We start from the raw sequence: 14,681 nt of genomic DNA, 5'->3' as shown, positions 1-14,681 counted from the left end.
AGCTGCTTAGTAAGATTGCTTATAAATTAAAAAGTAGAAGTTTTTAAAGAACTCAGAACTTTACATGGCAGGAAAATTATTTTCTCTTCAATACATAATTGTTAAATTTTTATACCTTTCAATCATTGAAATGCAAATATAATTTTCAAAATTACTCTTAAACCTTATAGAAATGTTCATTTTGAATGCCTCATGAGTTATATTCTGTCATATTTAGTCTAACAATATTACTTTGGTGTACACATTATTTGGATAATGATAAATACTCAAGAGAAGGTTTTGAAAAATTACTTGCTCAATAATCTAAAAGGGTATGAGAATTTTTTAAAAAGAGAGTTTATACAGATTGAGTCTTCCCTTAAAAAAATATAAGTGCAAAAAATTTTAAAGTGTGTGTATCTGGAGGGTGACCTGGGTGGCTCAGTCAGTTGAGCGTCTGCCTTCGGCTCAGGTCGTGATCCCAAGGTCCTGGGATCAAGCCCCACGTTTGGTTCCCTGCTCAGCTGAGAGTCCTTTTCCCTCTTCCTCTGCACCTTCCCCTGTTTGTGCTTTCTCTCTCTCTCTCTCTCTCAAATAAAAAATAAATAAATAAAATCTTTAAAAAAAGGTATGTGTATTTGGAAATAGAAAGCTCATTCAAGTTACAAAGACGGAGTAATTTGAAGATTTCATTCCAGTTTCATCCTTGAGGTTGGACTTAAAACAACACAAGGTAAGTGGAGTCCGTCCTTACCATGCTCATTAATTATTTTGATGATCACAAGAACTTAGGATGAAGACAAATATATCTACTCTAAATTTGTTATTCATTCACTTAACAAGTACATATTAAAGCCCTACTATGTGCAAAACCCAGGGACACATGCTTTATTTAAACAGTAAAATCTAAGGAATGATGAAAGGTTTCCTCAGAAATATTTATTTCTTTATAATTTTTCTCAGTGCACCTAAAACTTCCTTGTTTCTTAGGCTATAAATAAAGGGGTTGAGCAGGGGGATGATAATCGTGTAGAACAGTGAATACATTTTATCCTGATATTGATCTGGGCCAGACCCAGGACGCACATACATGAAGAAGAGAGTGCCTTAGAACAAGGAAACAGAGAGCAGGTGGGCACTGCATGTGGAGAAGGCTTTGCTCCTGCCCTTTCCAGATTTCTTTGTCAGGATGGCAAAGAGGACATGGGTATAGGACACTATGATGGTCATAAAAGTAAAAGCTTGAATAAAAGCAGCAAAAATAAAAACCACCAATGCATTAATAGATGGGTCAGTGCAGAAATTGTATATAGTGGCAAAATTTCACAGTAGAAATGGTGTATTATATTGGACCTGCAGAAGGTTAATCTAAATAATAATCCTACATGAATTGTGGGATGCAGAAAACCAATTACATAAGACAAACTTATCAACCAAGTACAGAGCCTGTTGGGCATCACCACTGGATAAAGCAAGGGTTTGCATATGGCTACATAGCGGTCATAGGCCATCACTACCAGGAGGAAACACTCTGTGTTTGCACTGGAAGCAAAAATATAAAATTGGGTGATGCACTCAAAGTAGGATATCATATGATTCTCAGATAAAAAATTAATTAGCATCTTGGGAGTCACAGAGGATGAAGAACAAGCATCTGCAAAGGCCAAACTGCCAAGGAGTAAGTATATGGGGGTGTGAAGATGGGGGTCTTTCCAGATGAGAAAAATCAGTCTGAGGTTGCCCACCAGGGTGGTGAGGTAGATGACCAAGAACACCAGGAACAGGGGGACCTGCAGCCCTGGACGATCTGTAAGTCCTGTGAGAACAAACTCAGTCACCTGAGTCTTGTTTGCCTCCCTCATATGCACTCGGGCTGATCACTGCCCTGAGAGAATGGGTAAAGGAAAAAAACAATCAAAGGTCATGAAGACTGGTTTGGGATGGCAATGTCTGTTCCCTATTTCAGATGTCAGTTTCTCAACAAATAGGAAGGTACAGGGTTTCTCTTTTTTAGAAATATACTTAAGAGTATTAAGTATATAATAAATAATTTTGAGAAAAATTTTTTAAAGAAGGCCTTTAAGATTATATATTTAAAATTAAATATATTAACAGTGAAATGTTTTCCAGAATTGAGAATAAAAAATACATTTTATATGAAAATCTGTAAAAGCAGCAGTGCTTCAGTTTCAAAAGTGTTATCATCCTTTCTCAGAAAATCTTGTGTATCTTTTCTATTAAATGAAAAATGGGCTGTATCTCTGATATAAGCAATATACATCATTTAATCCTTTTAAGACATTAATAGGTTGAGTAATAAGACAGCAAATCAATATTCTACTACTGTTTTAACTGTCCATTATAACTATTATTTGTGATTATATATTCATCAAAATCACCCCAAATTCCTAATCAAATCTTTTGATTATATATTGTATATATGTATATATGCAAAGCCACTCTAAATTTCTAATTATTTTTAAATATCCCCAATAAACTCTCATACATGAACATAATCATTCATTCACTCAACAAATTTTTATAGTAGTACCTCCTAAGTTAAAGCACTGTCATTCTTAGCTCATAGAACCTCTATCTGGTGTTACACCCAGGATGATAAAATACCCCTCTTTTAAGAGGAGTGAAGAAACAAAGACTCTACTGTCTTATTTGCAGGTTTGGGAAGGATCTAAGGACTGTCATTTTCAGGCCAAATAAGACAATTACCGTCCTGTTAACTGAGAATGTGTTTTAATATTTCAGAGGCACAAATTCTAAAATGATTGTAAAGCTTTTTCTTTATCGCCCTTTTTGAGATGGCAAGTGGGACTATAAAAGTCAGGGTGGAATGAAGCTTTACAAATGGCACCACGGTTGGAAAAATAACCAGTGTTTTGAGAATGTGTATTCAATTTAAATAGTAAAAATTATAAATTCTGTTTAAAAGGCAAATCAAATGAGAAAAGATGAAACATAGTAGTAGGCAATGGCTAACATAAAGACAGTCAAGGCAGATAAGAGCCCCAAGCAACAAATGGATCCATGAGTTTTATAAGTCTGGAAAGCAAGTGAGAAGGCTGGGTCCTGTGGAAACCCAAGAGAAAAAACCTCAGTCTTCATCAGCACAATGCATTTCATCAATGACAAATTATGCACAAGTCTGAACATAAAATATGTTTTGTGTATTCAAATCCCTCTCTTAGTATCTAAAGCAGGGTCTACCCATTTACAAACAGCTGATTAAGTATACAACTGTTCAAGGGAATATTTACCAGTCTTGGATTCACAGCTCCCAGGCTTTTATGACAAGACCATCCAAGTGGGTGTCATTCCAACACGTTTTCTATAGCCTAGTGACCAATTCCGTACAGAATTGAAGAATTCATTCCCCAAATCTGTGCTGACCTGAAACATTTCCCTAAAGTGCCTGCTTGGTAATTCAAAGGCAGGAAACAAACAGAAAATTGAGGGAATACAGGGTTTGTGAAAAATTCAGTTCTAATGAGAATAATGTTTGAACAATAAAATACATATGGAAGAACTGGAGTATGTTCTATAAAAATGCACCTGGAGTTTTTTTTCCGCTGTAAAAGAGAAGCTATTTTGAGCAAAACTGTTCTCCATCTTCTCTTGAAATAGGAAAAGAGAAAATTTGTTTGAGACTTATATTAGACATGAAGAAACCGTTGCTGAGAGGCTACCATTAATCATCGAGTAAGCACGCTTCTGTCAAGTCACTGCAAGTCCCAGATTATCCCTTACAACAGTGAGTTGTGCCACTCAGTAGTTGTGGTGAACCTTTTCCTTTTTTTGCATAAGTATCATCTTAAAGAAAATCCATATTGAAGGGGAAGTCATAGACTCCCTTAAAAAGCCCCAATAACTCTCTGATTCTTAACAGTCAGAAATCTTCCTCATTCTGTTTGTGTTCCAATGTAAATTAAATGCCAGAATGAATTTTAATTTTCAAAGACACAAAAAATACTAAATAGATTGTTTCTATAATTCATTATCCTGGCCAAAAAAAAAAAAAAGTTACTAAAATTGTAAGAAAATTTCAGAGGCTTTGAATCTCAATTCTACTTCTAAATTACCACACGATTATTAGCTTTATGACCTTTGTTTTGAGGTTCTCCTCTAAAGCACTGGATTTCCTCAGGTACATTTCCACGATAGCCTGTGTGACTATGACTCCTCTCTGCTACTTAGTAGGTATCATGACATGGTGGTGAAGCACACAGTGCTATAACTGATCTGCATGAGTTCAATTCTTCATTCTACAAATTTATAGCTTTATATCCAAAAGTTTTCAGAGGAAATAAACATAATATTTATTTACCTATTTAATTCAGGATGCTCCATTTGAAAGGTAAATCATCTGAAAATATTTTTTACAAATTTTGATAGCTCATGAAAAACTCTTATTACTAAAATGACATTTCCTATCATTTTTCATGGAAAGAATAATTGTAATAAAATAAAGCACTGCATTCTCACCCAGTTCTTCTAAGAAGATGCAGAGATGCCATAAAATATAGATTTTCATGAAGAACTCTTAATTAAGATACAAGAACAAAAATGTCAAAGACAACTATTTGTCTCATGTTATTTTTCCTTGAAGAATGCAGTTTGGAAGGAAAGATATTTATTTCTTCCCATCTTCAAACCGTTTATGAAAAGAATATTGAAACTCCCTCAAAACCACCAAAAAATTCTCTGTAGAATGAAGTCAATCTACTGGGCATTATAGACTAATCAACAAATCACTTATAACATTCTTTAATAGCTATTGTTTTTGTAGCTTATTTCTTTCTTCTGAAAACAAAAGCACCACAGGTTAATAGTAGGAAAAAATTAAAATTGTAAAAGAGCAAAAAGAAAACAAATTGCTATAATTTCACTAATCACCGATAAGTATAGTTAACTTTTTAGTATATATTTCTCCTATCATTTATCCATACATGTGGCTGTATTTATGTATACTTGATTATATATAATTAATATATATTTATATTTACATAATATATAAACATTTTATGCATACATATAAAAATAAAATTATGGCACTGCTGTACATAATTTTTCATAAACTATTTTTTATTTAAGTATAGTTGACATACAATATTATATTGGTTTCAAGTGTACAACGTAGTGGTTTGACATTATATAAGTTATGAAATGATCACCATATAAGTATAGTTAACATCTGTAATCATATATAGTTATTACAATATCATTGACTATATTCCCTATGCTGTACCTTATATCTCCATGACTCATTTATTTTATAACTGGAAATTTGTAGCTCTTAATCACTACTGATTTTGCCTATCCCCCCAATCCTTTTCCTTTGGTAAATACCAGTTTGTTCTCTGTATTTATGAGTCTGTTCTTGTTTTGTTTGTTTGCTTGTTTTGTTTTTTAGATTTCACATATAAGTAAAAATCATACAGCATTTGTCTTTCTCTGTTAGACTTATTTCACTTAGCATAATACTCTCTGGGTTCATTCATATCGTACAAAGAACAAGATTTCATTCCTTTTGTGGCTGAATAATATTCCATTGTAGTATGTGTCTATTTGCATGTGTATATCTACACACACACACACACACACACACACATCACATCTTTATCCATTCATCTATTGATGGACACTTAAATTGCTTTCATATCTTGGCTATTGTAAATAATGCTGAACATAAGGGTGTATATATCTTTTTGAATTAGTGTTTTCATTTTCTTTGAGTAAATATTCAGAAGTGGAACTACTGGATTGTATGGTACTTCCACTTTTAACTTTTTGAGGAAACTCCATACTGTTTTCCACAGTGGCTGCACCAGTTTGCATTCCCACCAACAGTGCATGAGGGTTCCCTTTTCTCCACATCTTCACCAACACTTGTTATTTCTTGTGTTGTTGATTTTAGCCATTCTGACAGGTATGAGGTAATATCTCATTGTGATTTTGATTTGCATTTCCCTAAGGCTTAGCATTGTTGAGTATATTTTCATGTATCTGTTGGCCATCTCTATATCTTCTTTGGGAAAAATGTCTATTCAGGTACTCTGCCCATTTTTTAATCAGTTTGTTTGGGGGTTTTTGGTGTTGAGTTGTGTGAGTTCTTTATATATATTGGATATTAATTTCCTATCAGATATATCATTTGAAAATATCTTCTCCTATTAAGTAGATTGCTTCTTTGTTTTGTTGATGGTTTCTTTTGTTGTGCAAAAGCTTTTTAGGTTGACATAGATACAGATGCTTATTTTTGCTTTTGTTGCTCTTGCCTAAAGAGGCAGAAGCAAAAAATTATTGCTAAGACCAATGTCCAAAACATTACTGCCCATGTTTCTCTTAGGAAATTTATGGTTTCAAATCTTACGTTTAAGTTTTTAATCTATTTTGAGTTTGTTTTTGTATATAGTGTAAGAAAGTGGTCCAATTCCATTCTTTTGCATGTAACTGTCCAGTTTTCCCAGCTCATTTACTGAAAAGATTGTCTTTTCCCCACTATAGATTCTCGGTTCCTTTTCGTAGATTAATTGACTATGTAAGTATGGGTTTATTTCCAGGTTCTCCATTGTGTTCCTTTGTTCTATGTGACTATTTTTGTGCCAGTGCCATACTGTTTGGATTACTATAGTTTTATAATATATTTTGAGGGGTGCCTGGGTGGCTCTGACTCTTGATTTTGGCTCAGGTCATGATCTCACAGTTCTGGGATAGAGCCCCAAGTCAGGCTCCACGCTGGGCTGGGCGTGGAGCCTGCTTACAAGTCTCTCTCTCTCCCTCTGCCCACCCCCCTGCATGTGTGTGCACTCTCTCTTGCTCCTCTCTCCTTCTCTCTCAAAAATAAAATAAAATACAACAAAATAAGAATATAATATATCTTGAAATCTGGGGGTGTAATATCTCCAACTTTGTTCTTTCTCAAGATTGCTCTATTTGGAGTGTTTTTTGATTCTATACAAATGTTAGGATTATTTACTCTTGTGGAAAATGCCATTACTATTTTGATAGGGATTGCATTGAATCTATAGATTGTTTTCAGTAGTATGGACATTTTAACAATATTAATTCTTTCAATCTATGAGCATGGTTTATCTTTCCATTTATTTGTATCATCTTTAATTTCTTTTATCAATGTCTTCTAGTTTTCAGAATACAGGTTTTTCAACTCCTTGGTTAAATTTATTCCTAGGTATTTATTCATTTTGACTCAATTTTAAATGGAATTGTTTTCTTAATTTCTTTTTCTGATAATTTATTATGAGTTGTAAAGAAATGCAATAGATTTCTGTATATTAATTTTGTATCCTGCAATTTTAATTAATCCATTTATTTGTTCTAAATATTTTTAGTGGAATCTTAAGGATTTTCTATATATAATAGCCTTTCATTTGCAAATAGTAACAGTTTTGCTTCTTTCGCAGTATGGGTGCTTTTTATTTCTTTTTCTTGTTTGGTTTATAAGGTAAATTTTCCTATTAAGAAAAAAGAAGAATTCAAAATCTAAAATGATGGTCATGAATGTTTGAGCAATTTTAGTGCTTTGCCTCTCAAAATGTGACCAAAACCCCATCTGCATCAGAATCACATGGGATGCTTCTGAATAATGCAGAACCTCAAGCCCACCAATGATCTACTGAATCTAATACCTATGGACTCATGTACACTGAAGTTTAAGAATGAAAACCTCAAATGAAAATCACTGTACCATTGGCTTCTCTTTTGCTTAACTGACCAGTTATAGAGGCTATTCACTCCAACTGTATAAATTAGGTAAATAGTGTATGCTTTTAATAGCTCAACTGATATTCAATGAATTTAATTACTGTACTACATTATAATGAAGACAAAAATGAGAACTGTCCCTCATAAATAAAGTATCTGCTGAAATATGAAACTCTTAGAAGGCAAGAGAAATATTTCTTAGAAAAGAATTCCAGTTAAGTTTTTGTGAACTGTCTGTATATGCATAGTCTTTCACCCCAAACTGATTATCTGATGACATATTGAATGAAATTAGTGTCATCTGTAATTTTTTCATGAATGTCATTGTTTTGAGACAGCAAACTCCAGGTCCAATTCACTACCATAGAGACAGTTGTGTTGGATCTCCAAAAACAAGAAAAGAATATTCACATGGGGTGAAATGGTAATGCTATGTATAAATCTTACATCATTGTATTTAAAACAACTAAAGTCATATCTTTCCTGTCAGTCACTTATTTATTTCAGCACTTACCATATATCAGAGCCTATGCTCTGTGGCTTCACGCATGTTCAACTCACACTCACGGGTGGTTACTAAAAATAGTAATAGACTTGCTACATGGTCATAAAGAAATTCAGGAATTGAAATGATAATGACTGAGAATTTTCCCCAAATTAATGCCAGACACCAACCCACAGATCCAGGAAACATACAAAATAACAAGCAGAATAAATTCTATAAAACTATACCTAAGCATATCATTTTCAAACTCTACAAAATCAAAGATAAAGTTCCAGAAGAAGCCAGAGGAAAGAACACCTCACCTATAGAGGAACAAAGAGAAGAATTACATCTGTATAGTTTAGTTAACTATTCCATAATATCAATGTTTTGGCATTTATTTGGCTTTGAACTGATTATAGCCCCTTCTGCAAGTACATGCCCTAAGTTTCTGTTTGACTTCCCCAATACTCCTGGTGATAAACAGTCTCTCCTTCTTCCCAGCTACTTCTTCTTTTTTTTTTTTTTTTAAAGATTTTATTTATTTATTTGACAGAGAGAGACAGCAAGAGCAGGAACACAAGCAGGGGGAGTGGGAGAGGGAGAAGCAGGCTCCCCGCTGAGCAGGGAGCCCGATGCGGGACTCGATCCCAGGACCCTGGGATCATGACCTGAGCCGAAGGCAGACGCTTAACAACTGAGCCACCCAGGCGCCCCGTCCCAGCTACTTCTTGTGCACTCCTTAGATAAGACCCCTGCAGAACTTACCAAAACCCCAATATTTTTTATTTGAATTGACCAATCCAGCCTTATGTTGGGGACCCCAGAAACACTTTAACCAAAGACCTCAATAAAGGCATATGCAACAGGTCCCTTTGCTTGCACTCTGCCTGTACCTTGCCTTGATATCCTTGTGTGGCCCCTCAAGGCATGTTGTGTACTTCCTCCAGGAACTGTGAGTAATAAACTTTTCTATCTCACTTTCCCTTGTGGTCTTTTTGACCAGTGACTCACCATCCAACACACCACATAAGGCTCTACTTAACAAATGTTCATTTAACAAAATTACAACAACCCAATTTCTCAAAAAACCATGTAAGGAATAAGTATGTAGTGAAACATTTTAAGGGTTGAGAGAAAAAACCACCAATCTGTACCCTGCAAAATATCCTTCAAATGTGAAAGAGAAATAAAGATATTCTTAGACAAACAAAAATTGAAGGAATTTATTCCCAGTTGACCTGCCTTATAAGAAATGTTAAAGAAGTTCTTTAGAGAGAGGGAAATGATATAGGTCAGAAACTCATATCTATATAAAATAAAGAAAAGGATCAAAGAAGGAATAGGTGAAGGAAGATTAAAAACTTCTGTTTTTCTTATACATAACTGATCTAACAGACAATAGTGTATTCAAAATAAAATCACCAAAAATGTATTTGATTATGTACACTTATGTATAGATCATATATGTATTTCATATGCATATGAAGTGGATGACAACAATTATACAGGGATGAGAGGCAGGAATAAGGATTATTTTGTGATTATAAGGTACTCACACCACCCATGGAGTGGTATAATGCTACTTGAAAGTAGACTTCAATTAGCGGTAAATGTATATTGCAAACTCTAGGGCAACCACTAATAAGTTTTTTTTTTTTTAAAGTATAACCAATAAGCTAAGAAGAATGGTTGGAATCATATAAAATGCTCAATTAAAACCACAAAAGCCAGAAAAAGAATGGATGACAAAAATGGGAAGAACAATGGCAACAAATAGAAAACAGTTAATGACATGGTAGATTTTTTTGAATTTTAATTCCAGCATGGTTAACATACAGTGTTTTATTACTTTCTGGTGTACAATATAGTGATTCAACAGTTCTGTACATTTCTCAGTGCTCATCGTGATAAATATACTCATGATCCCCTTCTCTTGTTTCATGCATCCCCCACCCATCTCCTTTCTGGTAACTATTTGTTTGTTCTCTATACTTGAGTCTGTTTTTTGGTTTGTCTCTTTTTTCTTTGTTCATTTGTTTTGTTTCCTAGATTCTACATGAGTGAAACCATGTGATATTTGTCTTTCTCTGATTTACTTATTTCATTTAGCATTATACCCTCTAGACCCACCTATGTTGCTGCAAATGGCAAGATTTCATTCTTTTATAGCTGAGTAATATTCTACTCTATCTATCATCTATCTATCTATCTATCTATCTATCTATCTATCTATCTATAGATAGATACATACATACATACATACATACCACATCTTCTTTATCCATTCATCTATCAGTGGACACTTGGGTTGCTTTCATAATTTTGCTATTGTAAATAATGCTGCAATAAACATAAGTGTGCATATATCCTTTCAAATTAGTGTTTTCATATTCTTTGAGTAAATTCCCAGTTGTGGAATTACTGGATCTTATGGTAATGCTATTTTTCATTTTTTGAAGAACCTCAAAATAGTTTTCCACAGTGGCTATACCAGTTTGCATTCCTACCAACAGTGCACAAGTGTTCCTTTTTCTCCATATCCTCACCAGCACATTTTGTTTCTTGTGTTGTTGTTGTTTTTTTATTCATTCTGACAGATATGACATATCTCATTTTGGTTTTGGTTTGCATTTCCCTGATGATGAGTGATGTTGAGTATCTTTTCATGTGTCTGTTAGCCATCTGTATGTCTTTGGAGAAATAGCTGTTCATGTCTTCTGCCTATTTTTAATTGGCTTATTTGTTTTTTTGGTGTTAAGTTGTATACATTCTTTATATATTTTGGATACTAACCCTTTATTGGACATGTCATTTACAAATATCTTCTCCCACTCAGTAGATTGTCTTTTAGTTGTTAATTTTTTCCTTCGTTCTGCAGAAGTTTTTATTTTGATGCATTCCAATGGTTCATTTTTGCTTTTGTTTCCCTTGCCTAAGGAGATATCCAGAAAAATGTTGTTACAGCCGATGTCAGAGAAATTATTGCCTGTGCTCTCTTCTGGAATTTTTATAGTTTTAGTTCTCATTTAAGTCTTTGATCCATTTTGAAGTTTATTTTTGTGTATGGTGTAAGAAGCTGGTCCAGTTTCATTCTTTCACATGTAGCTGTCCAGTTTTTTCCACACGATTTGTTGAAGAGACTGTCTTTTTCCCATTGCATATTCTTGCTTCCTTTGTTTAAGATTAATTGACCATATAATCATGGGTTTATTTCTGGGCTCTCTATTCTATTCTACTGATCTATCTATTTCTGTGCCAGTACCATACTGTTTTGATTACTACAGCTTTGTAGTGTATCTTGAAATCTGGAATTATTGTACCTCCAGTTTTGTTCTTTTTCAAGAGTGCTTTGGCTATTTGGGGTCTTTTGTGGTTCCAATGAAATTTTAGGATTATTTGTTCTAGTTCTGTGAAAAATGCTTTTGATTGCTTTGAGTAGAATGGATATTTTAACAATATTTGTTCTTCCAACTCATGAGCATGGAATATCTTTCCATTTGTTCATGTCATCCTCAATTTCTTTCATCAGTGTTTTATAGTTTTCAGATACTGGTGTTTCGCCTCTTTGGTTAAGTTTATTTCTAGGTATTTTATTATTTTTGATGTGATTGTAAATGAGATTGTTCTCTTAATATCTTTTTTTGCTTTTTTGGGTTTTGAGTTTGAGATGTTTTTTATAGATCTTGGATATCAGCCTTTTATCTGCAGTGTCATTTGCAAATATCTTCTCCCATTCCGTGGGTTGCCTCTTTGTTTTGTTGACTGTTTCCTTTGCTGTGCAGAAGCTTTTTATCTTGGTGAAGTGCCAAAAGTTCACTTTCACTTTTGTTTTCCTTGCCTTTGGAGACATGTCTTAAAAGAAGTTTTTGTGGTTGATGTCGAAGGGGTGTTCTTCTCTAGGACTTTGATGGATTCCTGTCTCACACTGAGGTCTTTCATCCATTTAGAGTTTATATTTGTGTATGGTGTAAGCAAATGGTTGATTTTCATTCTTCTGTATATAGCTGTCCAATTTCCCAGCACCATTTGTTGAAGAGTCTGTCTTTTTTCCATTGGATATTTTTTCCTGCTTTGTTGAAGATTAGTTGACCATAAAGTTGAGGGTCCATATCTGGGCTCTCTATTCTGTTCCATTGGAAAAATGGGCAGAAGACATGAACAGACCCTTCTCAAAAGAAGACATACAAATGGCTAACAGACACATGAAAAAATGTTCATCATCAATAACCATCAGGGAAATTCAAATCAAAACCACATTGAGATACCACCGTATACCAGTTAGAATGGCAAAAATGGGCAAGGCAAGAAACAACAAATGTTGGAGAGGCTGTGGAGAAAGGGGAACCCTCTTACACTCTTGGTGGGAATGCAAGTTGGCACAGCCACTTTGGAAAACAGTGTGGAGGTTCCTCAAAAAGTTAAAAATAAAGCTACCCTATGACCCAGCAATTGCACTCCTGGGTATTTACCCCAAAGACACAGATGTAGTGAAAAGAAGGGCCATATGCACCCCAATGTTCATAGCAGCAATGTCCACAATAGCCAAACTGTGGAAAGAGCTGAGATGCCCTTCAACAGGTGAATGGATAAAGAAGATGTGGTCATATATACAATGGAATATTACTTAGCCATCAGGAGGGATGAATACCCAACTTTTACATCAACATGGATGGGACTGGAGGAGATTACACTAAGTGAAATAAGTCAGGCAGAGAAAGTCAATTATCATATGGTTTCACTTATTTGTGGAACATAAGGAACAGCATGGAGGACATTAGGAGAAGGAAGCAAAAAATGAAGGGGGAGATATCAGAGGGGGAAGACGAACCATGAGAGACTATGGACTTCAGGAAACAAACTGAGGGTTTTAAAGGGGAGGGAGTGGGGGGATGGGTTAGCCCAGTGATGGGCATTAAGGAGGGTATGTATTGCATGGAGCACTGGGTGTTATATGCAAACAATGAATCATGGAACACTACATCAAAAATTATTGATGTACTGTATGGTGACTAACATAACATAATAAAAAAAGTAAATAAAATATCTCTTTTTGCTGTTTCACTATTAGTGTATAGAAATACAACAGATTTCTGTATATTGATTTTGTATTCTGTGAACTTTCTGAATTCATTTATCAATTCTAGTAGTTTTTTGGTGAAGTCTTTAGAGTTTTCTATATATAGTATCATGTCATCTGCAAAAAGTGAAAGTTTTACTTCTTCTTTACCAATTTGGATGCCTTTTATTTCTCTTTCTTGTCTGATTGCTGTGGCTGGGACTTGTAGTACTATTCTGAATAAAAGTAGTGAGAGTGGACATCCTTGTCTTATTCCTGATCTTAGGGAAAAGCTCTCATTTTTTCACCATTGAGTATGATGTTAGCTGTGGGTTTTCCATAAATGGCCTTTATTATGTTGAGGAATGCTCCCTCTAAACCTACTTTGTTGAGGGTTTTTATCATGAATGGTTGTTGTACTTTGTCAAATGCTTTCTCTTCATTATTGAATTGATGATTTTTTTAAATTTTTTTCTTGATGTGATATACCACATTGATTTGCAAATATTGAACTATGCTTACATCCTAGGAAGAAATCCCACTTGATTGTGGTGAATGAGTTTTGTAATGTATTGTTGACTTAGTTTGCTAATATTTTGTTAAGGATATTTGCATCGATGTTCATTAGAGATATTGGCTTGTAGTTCTCTCTCTCTCTCTCTCTCTCTCTCTCTCTCTCTCTTTTAATAACATCTTTGTCTGGTTTTGGTATCAGGGTAAAGCTGGCCTCACAGAATAAATTTGGATGCTTTCCTTCCTCTTCTATTTTTTGGGATAGTTTGAGAAGAATAGGTTTTAACTCTTCTTTATGTGTTTGGTAGAATCCACCTGTGAAGCCATCCGGTCCTAGACTTTTGATTGCTGGGAGTGTTTTGGTTACTGATTGAATTTCATTGCTGGTAATTTGTCTGTTCAAGTTTTCTATTTCTTCCTGATTCAGTTTGGGGAGGTTATATGTTTCTAGGAATTTATCCATTTCTTCTAGGTTGTCCAGTTTGTTAGCATATAGTTGTTCATAATTTTCTCTTATAATCCTTTGTATTTCTGTAGTGTTGGTTATTATTTCTCCTCTTTTATTTCTGATTTTGTTTATTTGAGTTCTCTCTCTCTCTCTCTCTCTCTCTCTTTCTCTCTTTTTGATGAGTCTGGTTAAAGTTTTATCAATTTTGTTAATTTTTTCAAAGAACCAGCTCCTGGTTTCATTGATCTGTTTTATTACTTTTTTAGTTTCTATTCAGTCTATTTCTGCCCTAATCTTCATTATTTCCTTCCTTCTCCTGGCTCTGAGTTTTGTTTGTTCTTTTTCTAGCTCCTTTAGGTGTAAGGTTAGGTTGTTACTTGAGATTTTTCTTGCTTTTTAAGGTAAGCCTGTATTGCTATAAACTTCCTTCTTAGAACAGCTTTTGCTGCATTTCATAGATT

General features: G+C 34.3%; 1 pseudogene; it reads right to left on the bottom strand.

Annotated features, from left to right (window-relative positions):
- Window positions 1-918: 918 nt before the first annotated feature.
- LOC114221111 (olfactory receptor 5AC1-like) lies at window positions 919-1,841 on the bottom strand (annotated as a pseudogene).
- Window positions 1,842-14,681: the final 12,840 nt, after the last annotated feature.

This window comes from Eumetopias jubatus, unplaced genomic scaffold (genome assembly GCF_037043125.1).
Source record: "Eumetopias jubatus isolate StellerSeaLion01/CBP00866 unplaced genomic scaffold, mEumJub1_p1.0 scaffold_1, whole genome shotgun sequence".
In the NCBI taxonomy this organism is placed as follows: Eukaryota; Metazoa; Chordata; class Mammalia; order Carnivora; family Otariidae; genus Eumetopias; species Eumetopias jubatus.
The sequence above is the reverse complement of the archived record's forward strand: the minus strand, read 5'-3'. Positions and strand labels throughout refer to the sequence as shown.